This window comes from Pinus tabuliformis, chromosome 3_1, assembly GCF_031772625.1.
Source record: "Pinus tabuliformis cultivar Carrire ecotype Pingquan chromosome 3_1, CPIR1, whole genome shotgun sequence".
Taxonomy (NCBI): Eukaryota; Viridiplantae; Streptophyta; class Pinopsida; order Pinales; family Pinaceae; genus Pinus; species Pinus tabuliformis.
This window is the reverse complement of record NC_142301.1, coordinates 179,529,106-179,551,948: the sequence shown is the minus strand read 5'-3', so window position 1 is coordinate 179,551,948 and position 22,843 is coordinate 179,529,106.

Genomic DNA, 22,843 nt, shown 5'->3' with positions numbered 1-22,843 from the left:
TAACATCTAACCCCTCCGGCTCTGTCCTCACACATTTACCAGATCGGTGTTCCTTTCTTTCCATGCTGCTTTGAATATTTTTACACAAGAAACTAATGGTGGCTTGTAGCATGAAAACAAACTTCGGCTTTGGAGAGCAGGCTCGCTTGCAGTAGTCCGTTTAAATAAGAACTTGGGCTTTTCATATAGCAAACACGTTCACATAATATGAAGAACCCATTATGAAATGACCATCTCTTATAACATCCCCTAAACTAACACACAAATACATGACTTCGGACCTTATGGCGAAATAATGGCTTATCATGACATGGAGAGGGTGTGAAATGACAATCATGAACGGACTTATGACTCACTACTCTCGGATTTGACATTCAGAGAAACAGCGCTGCAAAAAACCCTGAAACCCCGATTTCGTAGCTCGGGCAGTTCAAATTTAACAGGATGCGCTACGAAATCGCTGACAAACAGAGCGCTGCGAAAACACGAAATCATCATTTCGCAGCTAAACTGACCAATCAACCCTGCGCTGCGAAACTGCGCAAGTACCAATGACATGACATGCTTTAACTAACAATGATGGAGGGTGTCTAATGATTTTTCCTTTACACGAATTCACATCAATAGCTCTTGAATTTCAAATTTCAAATTGACACATACTAATCAACCTATTCACAAGACTTCAAGACTTTATATAAAACTTATGGACAACCTTATATACATGCACTATAGTTTCAAGTGATAACACGATACATCCGTCTACTGTCGGATTCACCCAATCCTAGTCTCACGCCGTTATCTTGCAAATTTGGTCCAAATCATCATCACTTTCATAATAGCGGACAAATTTTGTATAGCAAGGTCCTTCTACAAGATCCAGTGGCACTACTACATGAAGCGATTTCTTTTCAAATATCATTTTTCGATTATTCAGGTTGATTACCCCATTCATGTCAGTGGCCCAATCGATCCCAAGGAGCGTAGGGTAGGGATTGCTATCATCCACAATCTCTATTACTTCAAAATCTGCTAGTGTGCTCTTGCCTTCAATGTCAACTGTTACCCACTGCAGCCTCCCGATTGGGATGATTTTCTGTTGATTCGCCATTCTTAACTAGATCGAAGACCACTGGAGTGAAGGTCTCCCCATTCTTTCCCATGTTTGTTTTGGCAAAACATTCGTGTCGGACCCCAGATCCAAGATAAATTGGTCCATCTCGTATTCCCCTATCTGCGCGGTGAGTCTAATCTCACATCCAGTCCTCGCGTTATGCTTACCAAGATTTCTGACTACACGTGATTCACTAGTAGCGCTATCCTTGCCAGTGCACCAATTGATCAATTCCTGCAGTCCTTTTACAGCCTTACTATCGCGGAGTAGTTTCATGCAGGTCTCCAAAAACGTGGTAATCATGGATGGGCCCATTTCTTCAACCGGTTTCTCCTGACTTCCTGAGGTAGAGGTCTCAGCGAAGCTTTTCTTTGCTTCCATAAATGTTTCTTTTGCACGCTCTAGATCAAACCCAGTCTCCTTTTCTGGTGCTTTGCAGACCCACTCACCTTTTGCAGGCTGCTTCCCTTTATCCTCACCATTCGTCGTTCCACTTCGCAGCATAATGTTTACCTTAGGATCTTCCTCGCGAGGCTCAGCCCTCATCATTTGGAGGTTATGCGTCAGCTGCGGAGACTGTGCCCCCTTTTCGCGAATCTTAGCCAACAATATAGGGCAATCCTCAGTCACATGGTCAAACTGAGTACAATAGTGGCATGACAGTCGCGTTAGGTTCGGGCAGTCTCTCACGTAGTGTCCTAGTCCTCCACAATTGTAACAAATAAGTTGCCCTCGGCCTCTACCAGGCCCTCCTCCACCTCGGCCTTGGCCACGCCCCTAATACTCACCTCGCGCTCCCTTAGCACCTTGGTCCAGAGGCCGCGTTTCTGCCTGCACCCTATATACAGGTGTCCTATCCATCATTAATTCATAACTACGGCAATTGCGCTCATCATGACCTATTGATTGATAAAAATTGCAGAAGAGTTGTTGTGGTGTCTGTACGAATTTCTGCAGCAAATGGCAATTGTTAGTCGCATGCTTCCCAGCTACCTGGCATATAGCACACCATAGCGCAGGCCCTGTACTTGGCCCAGTTGCAGCCTCTAGCCTTAGAGGCATTGGTCCCCCTGCTGCAACATAATTCGCAAAGACTGAATATTGATCCTTGTCATGCCCCTGACCTTTGCATTTCAGGCATCAGACTTCTTCGCGCGCCTTTGGCCGAGTTGTTCTGTCTTTCTTTAGGCTTTGCATTTCAAGGAAAAGGTTCTGCAACTACACATGAATTTGTTGAACCCCCAGATTAGCATCCTGCATTGGTGTCTCGTGTAGTCTCATCGCGATTTCTAGAGCTTCCGCTTGGGTCCCAATCTTCTTTTGTGATAGCGCAACCCTTAGGTGAGGCAGGCGTGAGGCCACAAACCATTCACGATGCTACCCATCAGTTAGGTTCATGTTGGCTTCACGGATCATACACTTCAACCTTTGATCCAAATCCCAGGGTGTCTCCCCAGGCTTCATCATGATCTCCTTGAATTCCACAATGGATTGTGCTTGAGACTTATGTCTACTGAATTCCCTATTTAGCGCAATCTGGATATCTGCCAATGCGGACGTCAGGTTATCAGTATTGTACTTAATGTACCACGTTAGGGCGCAGTCCTGCAAAGCACTAACCAATGTTTCTTTCTTTATTTGATCGTCTGTGATACCCTGAGCTTCCCATATAGCCTTCATGACGAACCAAAATTGGTCCAGATCTTCATTTCCCACGCCCTTGAATATAGGGAGCTTTAGAGAGTTCACCATGTTGAACAGTGGTGGAGGTGGCAGTGGTGTGGGCGATGGGGTAAGTGGTGGAAGTGGTGGAAGTGAGGATGGAGGCAGTGTAGGTATTCGCAGGAACCCTTGTCTTATCAATTGAATAGCTCTTAGTGGAGAAGCCTGCGTTGCTCCTTCATCATCACTCAAAGGAGGCTCAATCAGCGGGCTATACTCAGGACCTTTTCTTCCTCCATCCCTGAAAGACCTTCCACTTCGCGTAGCTCCAAACATCAAGGTAACTGCATGACCCACTTTTCACACAAGAGCATCTTAATCCAAGTATTTAGTGATTTCAAATGCTTATCTCATGGCCTCTTGAAGAAGCGGCACTGTACTTCGTTGTAGCTGACCGAAGTATCAACTGCGAACTCTGTCACAAACCCTCCTATGATACAGTCCAGCCAATGATCGACAGCACGTGCGATCTTATCCTCAAAGGCTTCGAATCTCTGCACTAACTCCAGGGTCCAGACAATCAGATTGTCAAGCCTCCACCTTCCCTGGCCGTTTGCCAACTCCGCAATCCACTCGTATAATTCAACCTGGAAAGAACAGAAGAAGATTTTGTGAATTTCTGTGTACAGATATATGTCCAACCACTATTCCTTTGTCAATCATAGATTCCTGTTTTCTTGCGTCGTGAATTCATGGATCTTTCTATCCAACCAGTCTTCAATCTCCTTCTTAGTTGGATTCCGATGAGGCGACATCACACATCTCATTATGTAGATCCTGGTCCCGTGATCTAGGTGGATATTGGTGGCCACTCACCAAGTCCACTTGGACCCCCACCATTGTTCCTTTCAGCTTTTCAGTTTCCTTAATTGTAGCATAGTTTACTATTTTGAGCAATTTTTCGGGTCCTGAACTTCTAGAGCCATTTTGAGGCCCTAAACGACGTTTTTTGGGAAAACTGGGAGCAACATGGGTCCTTGGACTAGTGTTTCTCTTCCCAAAATTGTATTTCTCGGATAGATCTTTCTAACGAGATAATGTACGCATCGAAACGGAGATCGTATGCCAAAGTTATGAGCCTGGGAAGTTGATGTACCAATTTACCCAAACGGGGATAATAGTTTGGCATTTCATCTTCTAGGGTTAGGTTTTTGGATGTTTAGGGTTCTCCATTGTTTCTCAAAAATAAATAGGGTTTCGAGCCTCATTGTAACACAATTCAGAGGCATGTAGCAGCCACATCTCTTCTCAGAGATAAGCTACTATCGTCCTAGCTAGTTTATTTCCATTTTTGTTTGTAAGCATATTTCAGTATTTTACAGTAATGAAATGAAGTATTATTTCTGCTGCATCTCTATATGTATGGTTATATCTGTAATTTGTTGCATTCTTGTTTAAATCTGGATCATCCTAGCAACGGAACCATTTGTTGGCTTGATGGGCTCTGACCCAAGTTCAGCGTTAGTCAGCCAAGCAAATCCCTACACTACTGGCCCTTTTGGCATCAGTCCGTAGAGCACAGACGGAAGTCTCACCTGAAGCAGTATAGGGGGATGTAGGAACCAATTTTCCACACCTTGAGATGGTTGTGATGTCGGTTTTATACCTTAAACCCTTCCTTCGCGCAGATCGATAAGCCTTTAGGGCTTATCAATGTATTTTCTCTTCCATCTCTTATAACCTCCATGAAGGTATACGATCATCCTTCGTGCAACCCTAACCAGCGACGTAGGTAGTTACACGCCTTTGTTACTGCGTTATTGTATAATTTCCCGAATTATCTTAAGTGTTCGCTAATTTTACCATGCAATTAAGGTTATCTTCGTAAACATATATCCTTATTTGCATTCATATAGTAGATATAAACATATATATTCGCGCATCAAATTAGCATTATAACATAAACCTAGAACTTAACATAACATAATTGCATGTAATCCACGGAGGCAAAATACACAGTAATTTTAGAATACTTCTCTTTATTGATGATTCATATTTCCAATACAAAGTCTATCTGCCCTGCTCACACAGCTACAGGGGTCTGCACACTCAGCTGCAGACTTCTACCCTAGGCCTCTGCGCACTTAGCTGCAGAGCCTCTTCCTACGCTAAGAATCTCGCTCTTAGCTCTTCATAGACTCATCAAGCACTCCAACTTACTTAGAACTCTACTTTCCTTCTTAAACTCTTCTAAGACTCCTTTTTATGAAATCCCATGGTCCGCGGACCAAGGGCAGATCTCTAAAGTCGATACAAGCTATCTAAACTAAGGGCAGAAACCCTTTTTGACTCTTTTTATCTTCGTGTTGCGCGGCGACAAAATGTGGAGACTTTACATTCCTTTATACAAAATTCGGGCTTTCTGCTCCAAACTTAGGCCCAAAAATGACCCCAGGGGACCCGTTGCCAACATGCTTTCTATTTCTTGGTCTCACCAACTCGTGCTTACCAAAACAATGATTAAAATTGTGCCTCCATTCCTCCTTTTAAAGGAAATTCGAATGGCTAAAATTAGAGATTTTTCTAATTAAGGAATGATTTATTTTAGGTATTCCTCTAATTGCATGCACCATCTGTTTAACTTAGATGATTTTACAACTGATAGTACATTGTCCCTGAACTCCAATCTCAACTGGGTCTTTCTCTGATTTGACATGCATGAGATAATTATGAGTGAATCTTCAGTTTACTCATTGATCAATGCTGGTTACACCCAACTACTACAGGTTACACCCCACTACTAGATCTCCCACTAATTCCTCCATCAATTGGAACTAGTTTAACTAAATTTAACTCAGTTAAACTGAATTAAATAGTTATAACTTAAAATAACTCTACCTGGAACCCTAAAATTTAGGAACCACTCTACATGATTCTAGATAGACTCCCAACTCGAATTAACTAAGTCGACTAAGTCAAATTAACTTAGTTAATATTACAAGTTGTCATGAGATGTGGAATTACAATTTAATTCCCAGTTTAATTCAAGGACAAATTAAATTAGGATTTTTCTTGATGCTATTTTTACCATTTCTTGTTGCTATTTTCAACATATGACTCATAACGAAAGTGATGACTTATAATTTAGGTTCTCCTAATTAGATAATAAAGTTAATGAAATGGATGGTAGTAGTATGGAAAATGTAGATTTATCAGGTTCTTGTGAAAACTTTAAAAGAGAAATGATAGATGAAATGGAAAAGAAGACGAATGAAAACAAGTTAGAAATACAAAAAATACAAACCATCCTATTACAAAATATCCTTAAAAGGGATATGGAGATCCAAGGAAATCATGAACATAAGGAGAAGCAAGGTGTTGAGACTCAATCACACATGGGGAGTATTTTATCACAATTGGAGAACACAAGTATTAAATCATAAAACTGTAATTAGGACTTTTCATTCCAAGATCCATGTCATTGGGACTTCAAGTTAGCACCAAGGAACTACTACATTCTAAATATTGATGTGAGGAAGTTTGTTGGTAATGATCCTATAACACAAATTTTCTAGATGGAGCGATGCTTTGATCTACACCAGGTGACATCCTCACAAAAAGTAATTATTGCATCCATGTTTTTAGAACAAGATCAACATGTATGGTATCAATGTCCTTATGAAAGGGAAAAAAACTACTTTATCTCAGTCCATTTTTACAAAGGAATGAATATGTTTTCACTGATTTGAATGAACTTATTGAACTTATTTCCGCCTCAACATATCACAATTCACTTTCAATTTATTCCCTATTTGACGAATCCACATTATCATAGAGCAATATATTGTTTAATCAAGTGATGAATCTTCAACAAAATGGTCTAATTACAAAGCACATTCAATCATTCCAAAAGTTGAGTATCAGAGTAAGGAACATTATAGAGGATAATATGTTAGACCTATTTATGGGAACTTAAAAGGAAAACATTCAACATGAGGTGCATCACTTTGAACTTTAATCTTTAGAGCATGCTTTTAGTTTAGTAAGGAATGTTGAATGTAAACATATGGATACTCAAATATTGGTCACTATTAACTATAGAGAAAATTATACCCCCTCTCCTAAATCGACAAGGTTGACATCTCAACAAATGGAGGGAAGAAGAGCAAAGGGACCATGTTTAAATTGTGATAGAAAGTATAGTAAGGGGCATAAATGAGACGAAAATAATTTATCCTACAAAGACTGTGAAGATGAAGAAGATTAAGAATTGGAACCACCACAAGATATAGAGCTAGAAGAATCTACTCCAATAATGTCTTGTCATGCAGTGGCTAGCATTAATACTCCACAAACTCTAAAGGTAGAAGGATACATCAAAAACAAATATGTAATAATGGTGATTGATTCAAGTAGTACTCATAACTTCATCAATTACAAATTAGCAAAAATTATTAACTACTTTATATATTGAAAACTACAATTTCAAGTAATGATTGTAGATGGAGGTACCATAAATTGTTAACATCAATTGAAAGGGAAACCACAGATATTGAAAGTGTTGAATGATAAGAATTAACATTCACAATAATATCAAGGATCAAATCATGAACATGATTGTGAAAATCACCCTCCTTATTTGAACATTTTGCCAAAAATAAAGGATAATGTTTATGTTGCACTTCAAAAAAAAAAGTTTAGACAGTTTGCAATATGACACATTTTAACTCTTATCATATTAATAAAATTCTTTGAGATACATTTTGTAAGAGGACATACTATGTATGTACACACACTCCATGACTATGTACTTTATATACAATGTCTATGTAGTCAAAATATCAAGGATTTCTTTAATTTCTTATAATATTTACATTTTTTTTCATTTAGAACCCACTTCATAATATATTTAATTTTATTATGCTACTATTATTAACGTAAGATTATTCCAAAAATAAATGTGAGACCTAATACCACATCATAATGTCAAGGGTGGTTGTGTGTGTGTCAATTGGGTTTATCTCAGGTGGTTGGGAGAAATGCTTGTCACTCCTCCCCAGCCAAATTTGATTCCATAAGTTACATGTTCTATTATCAAGTATCTACAAATGTACAATGACCCATTGTTATTCAAAGAGAACCACATCAAGGATGTAAGTTTTCCCTCCTACCATATGTCTTTGGTCTTAGGACATTAAATTGTGTCCTTAAACCAAAAAATTGTATGCTCTTAACCAAACAAAAACAATTTTAAATCATACTCCAGAACACTTTATTCTTTATTTTTATTTTGTAACCCAGAGGAATCCAAGAACTCGATTGACATGTAACTACTAGTAAACCTCTGGGGACTACGATATGTCCTCCTCCCCGTCGCACGAGTCACAATAGGGGGATTTGAACCTAGGTCTCGCGGGTTTCAATGATTTCACATATCTCGAATTACCAATTGAGTTGCCCCCTGGGACTTAACCCTTTATTCTTTATTATAAAAACAATCTTACTCCATTTTTCTTTGTATATTCATATTATTTATATTCCTAACCATTTAAATACCAAATTTTCTTCCGTATTTATATTTCTAATAATTTAGATACCTATATATTTCCTTTCATATTCATATCATCTATGTTTTTAATAACCCAGATACCTTTGGGTATTATAATCTACTTTAATTTTTTTTAAATCAATTGAATCTTTATGGTGGCCTTCCGATATGAACATGTCTAGGTAGGCCTAGAATTTCAAATTTATCTTACCTAAGAATTGAAAGATGGATATTGTAAATTTTTTTTCATACATGTCATTTTACATTTTATGCAGATTATTACATATCATTTTACTTATCTAGTTTGAAGTTGAACAAATAACATTCAGAGGTTGGATAACACTCATGAACAAAGAGCAAATCCCACATATTCCATCTTTTTTTCTCCTCTTTTTATTGTTGAATTAGATGAAACTTCGTGATAAATAACAATAATGTTATAAGAAATAGTACATGGTTATTTGATATGCCAAGGCTTCACAACAAACAATCACTTGGGTGGCCAACATGGAGCAATGGCTACAAAACATGTCCAACGTTCTTAACCTCACAAAGGATTGGAGTCTCCTTCTGTCTTATATAAGATCCACTATTTGATCCTTGCATGGAAACATGAAGAAGCCTTCTTCGGCTTTAATAATGGATTATAGTAACTTGGTCATGCTAAGTGTTGAGAAGCTGAAATCATTTGATAGAACTTTGACTCTTTGAAAAATGCATGGTTTCCACAAATAAAGATTAATGACAACAAGAAGCTTTCGTCTAAAAAGAGCTCTTAGGATATGGGCCTTCACCTTTTAGATTGATCCAAACAAAATCAAGTAGTTTGTGATAATGGGGAAAAATCACACACTACAAGAGTAGGAGAATGGTTTTTGAGACTGCAAACTTGTCAACAATTTTCCTCACTATCAGCCACTATAATTTATATACTCCCTTGTCAAATTGACAACTTCAAATTTATTTTATTTCAACCATCACATTTGAAAATAATTTTTGTTAGCCATCAAATGCAATCCAATTACTAGCTGCCACTATAATTTATGACAAAGAATTTAGATACATTCATAGAGTTCAAAATTTATTTCACCTATACACAGGCGTTTGAGAATTTTTATTAGCCGTCAAAATACTTTTAAAAATCTAAAAAACGCTATTTGGAAAAGTCCTGATGTAAAAGTTTTCTTTGTCCACGTGGTATGCCTGACACCATTGATAATCGCTGACATATATGACCCGAAAGGCCTTTTCCTTTTGTCCACGTGGACGACAATTATATGGACCCATTGCAGGGAATCTGGGAAACAATGCATCGTGGAAGCACGTCGAACAACGCTGTCTGCTGTTGCCTGCCTCCCACGAAAACCCATTTCGCTATATGGGCTTCACGTCAGACACGTGTCTTCTCCCAATTGATGTCTCTGTCGTCTTATCCGTTGAGGTGGGCCCAGGGATCCCTGTTACTAGTAAAGTTGTGTTCGTGGGTTCAACTTATGAGCTGGAAGATTGAATGCGACGGCCAGCGGCTGTGGGCTCCACAAAGCGCCTTCCCTTCCACGCAAAGGAGGAATATGTCGGTGCCGGGAATGGGGGGATTTGCTACCTGTCGACCATCTCTATCCCCGGGTGGGGGCAACAATACGGAACTCTGATTTTATGTATGTCGTGTCATGACATTTCCTTATGTATGCACATGGACATCCATCATCTATGATCCAACCATGTCGGAGATTAACGTCACATCAATCCACTCATTTTTTTTCCCAAAATTTTGGTTCATCTCAATTAAAATTCTATGGCGATGGGATTTTCTATCAAGGTGGAACTTTGTTCCGAGGTATTTTTTTTAGAATAAAAAAATTTAAGACTTTAGGTTAGATTTTAATTATCCTAGATTTTAAATTTGAGTTATTTTGGCTGTTTTGATTGTTTATATTTAAAGATATATGCTCAATTAGTTATTTGGAATGTTTTGTGTTGTTTTTAAAAGAGTTTAAATATTTTAAGTTAATAGTTAAATCTATAGATGCACATATGGTACAATAATATTATTTATTATTGAATCATTGAATCATTAAATAGTAGGTTTTGTTAATTAATTTTTACATATATTCAAATGTGAATGTGATGATTTTTTTCTCACTTTGATATTAACATTATGGGTGGTTTTAGTGTAATGTTCTATGTCATCTTTGACTTGTAAGTGTGACCTATTCGATGTTAAAATATATCTCATCATCAAAATGTCATAGGTTAATGTTTGGATTTCATTCCATAATAATACTTTTCATTTAAATATACTAATGGGCATAAGATAAGGGACAATAACCTAAATCATGTATCGAGGATAATAATATTTTTAATGATAATCATATTTATTAGTTAATCACCTCAAAAATATAAGTTAATGAGATTAAGCAACCATCTAAATTTATGAACATATATGGTTATATTTTTATCAAGTTTTGAAATTAAATCTTTAAGATGATCAAGTTTTGAAATTAAATCTTTAGGATGAGTTTTATCTCAACCAAAATCACAATCTACTTGATTTTGTTATTATTATCATAAATTCATTTTAATTATAAATCTACTTTCATCCAAAAAAAATAATAAAACATGATTATCAAAACTACATCAATATAATGACCCAAACCATGTAATAAGGACAATAATATTTGTAATGACAATCATGCTTATTACTTAAGCACTTCCAAAATTTAAGTTAATAATTTTTATAATGATAATCATATTTATTACTTAACCATTTCCAAAATTTAAGTTAATAAGCACAAAAATCTAATGATAATCATGTTTATTACTAAAGCGTCTCCAAAATATAAGTTAATAAAAATGAGAAAACACCAAAATTTATAAACATGCATGGTTCTATCCTTAACAAGTTTTAAAATTTAATTATTACGATGGTAAAGTTTTATCTCAATCAAAATCACAATCCACTTGATCTTGTTATAATTATCATAAATTCATTTTAGTAGTAAACCTAAAAGAGATAATAGAAATCATTGTAAATATTTTTTTTTAATAATTTGAAGTTAAGATGATTATATGTTTTTTTATTTTTATTTTAATACATCTAAGTTAATAATAATGATACGTGTTTTTTTGGTAATATTAACAAAAATTATAAAATTATAAAATTTGTCAAGATGGTCAGGTGCTCTGCGACACCCTTCTCCTGATGGTTAGGGTTTTTGTAGCCATTGTGGATTCTTTCATTTATTGGAACTGCCATCAAACCCTTTTGTAATTGTCACATGTTTGAACTTTTGTCCCCCTAGACTCTCTGCGCATGGATTCTCAGCAAGCCTGCTCATAGCTATTGTGTGGGTTTCTTGTAACTTATTTGAGCCTCTTTGATGCTATGTCCGACAATTGTGTTTTTCTAGACTACTACTACCCATTGTGGGTTTTGAGAATAAGATCGTTGTCACCGTATGTTGTTTTGTTGGTTGTGTGCTTTAATGCAAGCACAATGAGTGCCTCAAATAAATTTGTGAAGAAGGAAGAATCAAACCCTCCTTTTTATATAGGGTTTTCCTCCTCAGTGAAAAAGAATATGGTGCTCTTGAAGGAAAAAGGATTAATGGGAAAGTTCATTGCTCTTTGGCCAAGTTATGAAGTTTTTGAAGATTGAGTTTTTGATAACTAGGAAAATCATGAACCCCAAACATTTACTATAGTAGAAATGGGTATTATGCATTTCTATTTGTAAATAATGAAGATAGAGATCATATCTATAATTTGGGTGCCTATTTCATGGGCACCAGAGGTTTGCTTCTCGTGCATTAGTCATTGGAATATAATCCTATGATAGAAATCTCATTTGCACCTATGTGGATCAGATTTCCTTTCATCCCTCTTCTTTATTGGGGTGAAGGCATTTTTAAGGAAATTAGAGATAAACTGGGCAGATTTATATCTTGTGATCTAGAACATGGGAACAATTTTTCGTGTCCCCAAATTTTTGTTGAAATAGATTCCTAAAAATGTCTCCTAGAGGAAATTCAACTAAATATGGATGGTTGGTCTCATCTCCAGCCTCTAGATTACGAACAAGTTCATTTTAAATGTAATATGTGTCACTACTATTGAAAAATCTATCCAAAAGCTTCAACTTCTTGAATCTCTTCAAAGCCTCCTCTTAATGAAGAGTAAGGAGAAACTACACAATGATTCATTCCCATTAAAAGGAAGCATAAGAAGCATGGAAGTAAAAAGCAACAGACATGTAAGGTGGAATCTAAGCATCAACCCATTTCCTCAAATAACTTTGAAGTCTTGAATGCTCCAAAGGAAGAAATTGAGATTCTTGAGGCCCAAGTGGATCAACCAAACAATCATGTTCCAAAGGATCCTTCTGATTTGATTAACGAAGAAGAACTAGATCAAGACCCTCTAAGGAAAATTCTTGCGGTGGGAAATTTTTCCCCAAAGGTCTCTCATGTAGTAAATATGAAGAAGTTGGGTTGAGAAGAAGTCCTCCTCTTCTCCCCCTTCCTATTCAGATGTGGTTAGAGAGAAGCATTCCTCCCCACTAGTAATAAGAATCAACAAATATCATAGTAGGAAGAACGAAGAACCTAAATCCCGCGGGTCAAGCGGTGGGCCATCTTCTAGTAATATATAGAAATGCTTTATTTCTGCATTTTCTTGTGCAAGAGGTTTTTTAAAATATACTCATGCTCTGCACCTTCTCGTGCATGAGTTACACAACTGAAAACCAAAAACTTTGTTTCATCGCACTCCTTGTGATATAAACATTGCAATTGTTGCGATAAGGGGGTTTTCCATCGTGCACACCCATTTAAGTGTTTGCCCAACTCCCAAGGCCTAACAGAGGCCCATTACCATTTCACCTAATAAGTCATGCTCACTTTTATACATGTAGAAGGAAAGGTTATAATGTTTTTTATTTTAGTGTTGGCTTGATGGGCCCTAACCCAGGTTTAACGTTTAGTCAACCAAGCAAATCCCTATACTACTGGCCCTTTCGGCATCAATCCATGGAGCGCAGACTGAAGTCTCACCAGAAGCAGAATGGGGGGATGCAGGAACCAAGTTTCCACACCCTGAGATGGTTGTGATGTCGATTTTATACCTTAACTCTGCCTTCATGCAGATTGATAAGCCTTTAAGTCTTATCGATGTACTTCTCTATTATTCCTTCAGAACCTCCGTGAAGGTCTATGATCGTCCTTTGCATATCCCTAACAAGGGATCTTGGCACTTACGTGCCTCTGTAACTACTTTGTTGTATAGTTCTCCACATGATCTTAAGTATTCACCAATTCTATCATGCAATTTAGATTATCTTTGCGTAAACATATATCTCTACTTGCGTTCATATAACAGAGGAAAACGTATAGATTCACGCATCAATTTAGCAATAAAACATAACCCCAGTGCTTAACATAACATAATCACATGCAATTGACAAAAGTAAAAGACATAGTAGTTTCAGAATATTCTTCTTTATTGATGATCCAGATTTTCAGTACAGACTCTGATTGCCTTGCGCACACAGCTGCAAGGGTTCGCGCACTCAGATGTGGACTTCTACCCTAGGCCTTTGCGCACTCAGCTGCAAAGCCTTATTCCTATGCTAAGACTCTCGTTCTTAGCTCCTTTACAAACTCATTAATCACTCCACTTCACTAAACTCCCAAAACTACTGACTTAGACTCCTCTAAGACCTCCTTTTTATACAATCCCATGGTCCATGGACCAAGGGTGGATCTCATCAAGCCGACACAGCCTATCTAAAATAAGGGTGGAAACCTTTTTTGACTCTTGATATCTTCACGCTCCGCGACCACAAAATGCGGAGACTTTACATTTCTTTATACAAAATTCGGGCCTTCTGTCTCAAAACTTGGGGTTTTAACCCCAAAATTGACCCCAAGGGACCCATTCCCAACAGACCCCCAACACAAACATGGTGACTCACCCTCGAGTCACTCGGCCAGCGTGAAGATCTTGTCGCGAAGACCTCCCAACTCTACTTGGACTACTGCAACTTCGACAACGCACTGTGTTGCCGCTTGCGTCATCTCCTCAACCAGCTGCTCCGTCGCTGGCCCTGTACTATCTGACTGTACCTTTTGCTGAGTCACCTGTAGACCAGCCAGCTTTCCTTCAATGGTGGAAGTGAGCTTCATCAAGCCAAGGCCCTATTCTGGCCTTGAGGACACTCTCTTGCGCTGCGCTGCATCCACCTGCTCCTTTAGTACCTTTGCCTCTTGTAGTTTGGCTAGCTTCTGTGTAAGGGCGACGATGCGTGCTATCGCTTTGACTTCATCATATCACTGTTGCAGCTCCCAAGCCTCCGTTTACAACCTTTGCAAGGTGGGATCCTCCTACAAATTGGTAACCACTTCGAGAGCCTACTCAAAGAGTGTGGTACACTCTGTTATGGCACTGTTTACTACTGCCATGAAATCCTTCACAATTGTTTCATGCTTCTCTCTGACTACTGGTGGAGTTGAACGTTGGGCCTTCAACTATAGTTCTGCAATCTTAAGGTTCAGGTCAAACTGAACCTTCACCAACTCTGTTCTGGTGTTGCGCACTCCAGTAGCAAGCTTCCAGATCCACACATCTACTGGATCATTATCCAGAATAGCTAGCTTTGGGATAGACTTGCATGCCGTAGCCACCACCTTAGCCGTGCACTCATTTTTTTTTTGTGATGGCTTTGACGAGGTTGACAACAAAATCTCTTTGTACAGTCATCTAAGCGTTGTTGACTTTATTCTCACAGATTACCTGTAACATGCATTGTTTGCGGGCCTGAAGTTCCATGATCACGCCATCCTGCAAATTGTCAAGTGCCTCACTGGGAAGCAAGGCCAAATTGAGCCCAATTCCTTTGAGGGCGTTGATAGCGTGCCCGTCTGCTTCTGTCTCTGTGGTTAGCGCTCCCTTCGGTAGCAGTATTGCTCGGGGATCTAGGGTGCACACCATCCTTGTTGCTTCCAATGTGCTAGGCGCCAAACTAGTTGACGCCGCACTGCTTCGTCCCATGCTGGTTTGGACCTGCGACACTTGGATATGCAACTTGCACAGACCTATCTGAATGGTGCCCAAGGCATGCTTCTGTTGTAGCTCGAACTGCTGCAACAGTTCCGTGGTGGTATCTCTGACTATATCCTCGATATCATTTAAATCACCTTCTGTTAAGGTGATTGGATTGAGAGAATTCTTGTTGGCCTTAGACTTCTTTCGCGGCCCTACCTTCTGGGATCTATGTTGTGATTAATGCGGAATAGAGTGGTCTCTAGGTCTGCTCCTCCCTAGTCTGACTGTTGTTCCTCCTCCTCTATCTCCGGAGAAGGCGACTTTTGACTCATATCAGAGCCACACTCCTCTTCCTCTGCCTGTCTTCCCGTCTACTTCACGGTGGCGCACTCTACTTTGGCCTTGTCCTCAACCTCCTTTTTCTTTTTGCAGCCTACTGCTCCATCTTCAACTTGGCCTCCTCCTTTTTCCGCTGCGTTGTGCTCTTGCTAGACCCAGCTGTCAAGTCCGAGGCAGTGCGTCAATCTGCCGGCCAGCGGTCGAGGACTGTTGTGATTGCGCCGTTTGTGGCCAGGTATGGCAGGTCATACCATTTCTACTCAGGGTCCTTGCGCACACGTATCAAGACCCGGTGGAAGTCAGCCTTGAATTCCACATACTCCTGCAACTTCTCATACATAGTTGGCGATAGCCGTGGTTTGCGGTTGATGGCCATATGGATGCTCATCTCCATCAAGATCCAAAAGACCTTGTTGTCCTTGACCCTTTGAGGGTCCTTCGTAGCCCACAGCGAAGTGAACTTCGCTGCCTCTGGTAGGTTGGGCGCGACCGGAGGAAACTGGCTATCCTCTGGTAACTCCCACGTGACCAGCACTATGGACAGTAGTAGCCAGGCATAGTGGAATGTTTTGTTGTGATCCTGTGCCTCTCTGCAGTTTGCGAGGAACTCTCTGTAGAGGTAGCGCGCCCAGTTAAATTGTACGCCCTATGCACAGTGGGCCGCTAAGGATACTACTGGTGCTAGCACTTCATCTGCACGACACTTTCACATAATCTTTCCTGCCAAGATTTGCGTTGCGACTTTGACCACAGGGTTAACTGTACTAGTAACGGCATAGCCACGCGACTTCATAGCAAGTTTGAATTTGTCCTTCATTGCTTCAGTGAGGTCGTGCTTGCCTGGCTTTCCGCCAAACGCCATGGCTGGATTTTCTCATGAGTATGGGAGCCGAGTGATCCTATGGATCAGCATGTCAGTGATGGGTATCGGCTCTTCTAGCCATAGACACCCATCATGCACCAAGCACAACAGCTTCTTGATCACTATCATAATTATGGGTGTGCAGTTGTAGTGCGGCACCCACAACATATTTAACAAACCGCCTTATCCACCCCTTTCACCCATTTTCTTGGCTCTAGTGCGGTCACACCAAAGTCTTTGTAGAAGACGCGATGCATGAGTTGGTCCATCGCTAAATGGGGAAAGCGTTCTGCATCAGCCAAATCCCTGTCCTCCAATTTTAACAGGGGCATGTGCCCTAGGCACGGACCCTCAAAGAAAATTTGGTCTAGTAGTAAGGGTGTGTGTAGTGTGACCTTACTTTCATCGATATCCTTCAGAACCTTTGTATTGCCTCTGTGCGGAGGAATGTACTCGAGTAGTTTAGAAATGGGGTCAGACCCCTCCACATCAATGTCCTCCGCCCCCTCCATATCAAAGTTGTTTGTGCCCACATGGAGTTCTTCAACCTCAACTTCTGGTTCTAGGTCAATCACCTTACCCTTTTCCTGTGTAGTGGGATTCCCTGTCTGTGGGTGCTTTTGGGGCGATGCGCGCACCAGCTGTTGCGCTTTCTGCTTGTCCTTCTTTGATTTTGGGCCCTCCTTGGTTGGCGTAGGCCTTGGCCTGGGTGTCAAGGGGGATTTAGGCACTTATGCCAATACTTCTACACTTCCAACCTTTGGGGCAGCTTCTTTAGTTACCATTACTACCTTTGGTGCCATTCCTTTGGCTGTCATGGCTTCTCCTGCACTCATGGTTTCTGCGGGCACGACATTATGTTAGACAACAATACCTGCATCTCCAATGGCAACTTCTCAAAGACTGAATTCATTATCAGGGCTTCAAAGGGCTCAGGGTTCATACGCGCCTAAGATCTTAATACCTCAATTCTCAAAATGCCAAGTGTTTTTCGCTGGGCAGCCACCTGTAATTTATAAGCATTTTCAAATTCAAATCCGATCGTTCCCCCCATAACTTGTTCATAAATGCTAGATTGGAAGTAGATTTTCACAGATCTTGCCCTTAAATTCCAACTTAAATGCCGCCCCCCCGCTCCATTTGTCCGTTTTCCAGCTGTCAAGTCATGAACAGTGACCATAACGATCACTTTCTGGCTGCCCTGTGCGGTCCCTCCTTAGATAGCGTAGCTCCCTGCACGTATCTGTTGATGCTGTGACATTCCTTCATTCCGCGCAGTTCCCCAATCGCGTAGCTCCCCAACCTGGGCAATGTAGTTTATAGTCCCACGCCTCCTTTCAACTGCCTGGAGCACTAAGACTGTGCTTCCATCATGTAGTCATCTAGCTGGATCATTGGTGTATGGCTTCAATCGGCTACCATTCACCCGTCCTGGGAATGGTTCTCCATTTAATTTTACCAACTGAACTGCTCCACCATCGGTAATTTCCTTGATGACATAGGGCCCTAGCCAATGCATCCTAAATTTCCATGGAAATTTATCAAACTTGTTGTCATATAACAAAACCGTATCATTTACCTTGAAGGTGTGCAATTTGATGTGCCGATTGTGCCATGCCTTTTCGCGCTCCTTTTGAACCTGTTGATGGAATCTAGCTAGAAATCCATCTTCTTCTATCTCTGTTAGCTGTGCGAGCCTCTCCTCCAAGGCTTTGCGATTTGCCATTCCCGTGAATGCCGCTATGTGCAAACTTGCCACATGGCGCTTCACCAGTTCGAACACTGTCCAAGCATTGAAGTATACTTCCAAAAATTTATGAATAAAATCCTTGAACGTCGCGATGAATATGCACAAAATATCGTCAGTGCATTCTTCAGCCCAAAAGGCATCATCGTATACTGGAAGCATCCCCATTCAGTCACAAAGGTCATCTTACTTCTATCCTCCGGCGCGATATTGATTTGATGGTACCTAGGGAACCCATCAGTAAGCGAATATGCTTCTTGGTCGCCAACATTATCCAAGACCTCATCGGTGAATGGGGTTGGGAAGGGATCATGCACGTAGGCATCATTCAACTTTCTGAGGTCTATGCATATCCTTATTTCTTCCTTCTACTTATTTTCCTGAACCACTATAGGGTTTACCCAATCAGATCCTTCCACTAGTTCAATAATACCTATCGTGAGCATCTTATCTAACTCAACGCGAACCCTTTCTTTGTACTTCAGATAAAGGCGGTAAGTTCTTTGTTTCACAGGTTTCAAGTCCAGTTTTAGGGTGATCTTCAGGACACCCAGGTCTCCTATAATTCCTTTTAGTTTGGAAAACTTTGTGGGGAAGAAGTCATGATATTCGTGGAGCAGTTCGATGACCTTATCTACTGTCGCGTTGTCCCAATAGTACCCAATCTTTGAAAACTTCGGCTCTGCCTTCGTGCCAATGTTCACTTGCCTAGTATTGAGCAGCTCAGTTATGTATGGGTTCTTTAGCTGTGGTCCTTCAACTCTGCAGTAACCTTCAATCTCTGGGATATTAATATCTCTTGGGTCTTCGTCTTCTTCTTCCGCTGTAACATTGTAACACTCCAGTGTGTGGCTCAGCTAGGTAGTCCAATCAGGTTGAATCCGATCCAGAGGATCCTGTGGTATCCTAAAGATGGATGTCTTAACCTCCTACAACGCTTCATCGATGGATTCAAATACGTCTTCAAAACTGAACGTCATCAGAAATCCTTGGTGTTAGAAAATTATTTATTACGGAGCAATGGAACACATAAAATATTGCAGAAATATAAACACAGAAAACACATAAAACAAGAGAGACACAGATATATGTGGTTCACCCAGTTTGGGCTACGTCCACCTCGAACAACCAGTCCTTCCTTTCTATTATCCAGCAAAATGAAGAGACACAACTTACAGCAAATCCGCTGTAATATCCTTTGTTTTCTCTCACAGTCTCAGCTCTCTGTTTCTCGCTCACCGAATACACATCTATCACACAGCGTCAAATACAATACCCTCATACAAAGAGAGGGGTTGCCTTCTAGGGAAAAAAACCCTAAACTAAACATAAGTTCTACCGTCAGATCATCCGCTTAATGAACGGCCCAGATTGACTAGAAATTACTATACTTTTACAAGGCAATTTTACATTTATTTTTGGCTTCGGGGGCGCTGCCCCCGAGACCCTGCCGGGGGACTGCTGGCCCCCGGACCCCCCCAGACCCCCGCGGGGGGGATAAGTCCCCCCCGCACCCCCCCGCGTGGAGGGGTGTACAAAACTTCCTGGGGTATACATCTGGCTGAAACAAAGACCTCTGAACAATCATGCTCCACACACAACACTTGGCATAAAACATCCCATTCTTCAGTGCCATGACAGAGTTCTGTCTCCAAGTACCAATTCATTGGTATAACATCCAAGGTATGACAAAACAGATGGACCCACTCTGGCTAAGGCTTCGCTCCATATGCTTCAGTCCATTTGGCCAAATGATCGCGCAGATCATTCCTCCCATCATACTTTTCTGTTAGTCATACCTTCGGGTGGCCAAAGCGTATCCTCATCATCCTTCTATATTCGCACCAATCCTCAAAATTGTCCTTATGTGTACCCCACCATCTTGCAGGTGTAGCGTGCAACACCCAATCTAATGCCTGGAAGCAATGCTTCTCAGGCACTTCCCTTTCGAATGCATCCAAAAAGCGATCAATGTCAGTTAACCCGTCATAGTGAGGAATATTTCTTACCTCTGATGATACGCAACACAATGACTTGGTCATCATATTACAACGCAACGCAGATACTTCATGCAGTTGGTTCTGCCAGTGATCTAGTTCTTCGTCTGAATCTGACGTGCAGGAGCTCTCGCGGTCCCATGCAATATGTCTGCCTACTGTCGGATTCACCCAATCCTAGTTTCATGTCGTTATCTTGTAAATCTGGTCCAAATCGTCATCATTTTCATAATCGCGGACCGGTTTTGTATAGCGTGGTCCTTCTGTAGGACCCAGTGGCACCACTACACGGAGTGATTTCTTTTCAAATATCATCTTTTTCTTCTTCAGGTTGATTACCCTATTCATGTAAGTGGCCCAATCGATCCCAAGGAGCGCAAGGTAGGGATGGCTATCATCCACAATCTCTATTACTTCAAAATCCTCCAGTGCGCTCGCAACTTCGATGTCAACTGTTACCCCCTGCAGCCTCCCCATTGGGATTATTTTCTATTGATTTGCCATCCTTAACTGGATCTAAGACCACTGGAGCGCAGGTCTCCCCATTCTTTCCCATGTTTGTTTCAGAAAAACATTCGTGCTAGACCCTAGATCCAAGATAACTTGGTCCATTTCGTATTCCCCTATCTGCGTGGTGAGTCTCATCTCACATCTAGTCCTCGCCTTATGCTTACCAAGCTTTTTGACTACGCGCGGTTTGCCAGTAGCACTGTCCTTGTCAGTGCACCGATTGATCAGTTCCTACAGTCCCTTCACAACCTTACTATCGCGGAGTAGTTTCATGCAGGTCTCCAAGAACGTGGTAATCATGGATGGGTCCATTTCTTCAACGATCCATTTCTTCAACCGGTTTCTCCTGACTTCTTGAGGTAGAGGCCTCAGTGGAACTTTTCTTTGCTTCCATAAATGTTTCTTTTGCGCATTCCAGATCAAACCCGGTCTCCTTTTTCGGTGCTTTGTGGACCCACTCACCCTCTATAAGCTACTTCCCCTTATCCCCGCCAGTCGTCGTTCCACTCTGTAGCATAATGTTTACCTTAGGGTCTTCCTCTCGAGGCTCAGCCCTCATCATCTGCAAGTTCTGAGTCGGTTACGGAGGATGCGCTCCCCCTTTTCGTGAATCTTAGCTAATAATATAGAGCAATCCTCAGTCGTATGGTCAAACTGAGTACAATAGCGGCATGAAAGTCGCGTCGAATTTAGGCAGTCTCTCATGTAGTGTCCTGGTCCTCCAAAATTGTAACAAATAAGCTGCCCTCGCCCTCTACCAGGCCCTCCTCCACCTCGGCCTTGGTCGCACCCCTGATACTCACCTCGCGCTCCCCTAGCGCCTTGGTCTGGAGGTTATGTTTCTACATGCACCCTGTATGCAGGTGTCCTGTCCATCATTAATTCGTAACTATGGCAATTGCGCTCGTCATGGCCTAATGATTGACAGAAATTGTAGAAAAGTTGTTGTGGCGTCTGTATGAATTTATGCATCAAATGGAAATTGCCGGTCGCATGTTTCCCAGCTACCTAGCATATAGCACACCATAGTGCGGGCCTTGTACTTGTCCCTACTGCAGCCTCCAGCCTTAGAGGCATTGGCCCCCCTGCTGCAACATAATTCGCAAAGATTGGACAATGATCCTTGTCATGCCCCTGACCTTTACATTTCAGGCACCAGACTTCTTTGCGTGCCTCTAGCCAAGCTATTCTATCTTTCTTCAGGCTTTGCATTTCGAGGCAAAGGTTCTGCAACTGCGTGTGAATCTTCTGAATCCCCATATTAGCATCCGGCATTGGTGTCTCGTGTAGTCTCATCGTGATTTCAGAGCTTATGCCTAGGTCCCAATATTTTGTTGTGATAGCGCAACCCTTAGGTGAGGCAAGAGTGAGGCTACAAACCATTCGCGGTGCTACCCATCAGTTAGGTTCATGTTGGCTTCACGGATTGTACACTTCAATCTTTGATCCAAATCCCAGGGTATCTCCCCAGGCTTCATCATGATCTCCTTGAATCCCACAATGGATTGTGCTTGATACTTAGGTCTACTGAATCTCCTATTCAACAGAGTCTGGATATCTGCCAATGAGGATTTCAGGTTATCAGTATTGTACTTAGTGTACCATGTTAGTGCGCTGTCTTACAAAGCCCTAACCAATGTTGCTTTCTTCAGTTGATCATTCGTGATACCCTGAGCTTCCCATACAACCTTCACGACAAACCAAAACTGGTTTAGAACTTCATTTCCTATGCCCTTGAATACAGGTAGCTTTACGAAGTTCGCCATGTTGAATAGTGGTGGAGGTGGTGGAAGTGTGGGCGATGGGGTAAGTGGTGGAGGTGAGAATGGAGGCGGTGTGGATGGATGGGATGAGGATGGAGGCAGTGTAGGTATTCGTGGGAACCCTTGTCTTATCAACTGAATAGCGCTCAGTAGAGAAGCCTGCGCTGCTCCTTCATTGTCACTCAAAGGAGGCTCAATCAACGGGCTATACTCAGGACCTTTTCTTCCTCCGTCCATCAAAGACCTTCCACTTCACGTAGATC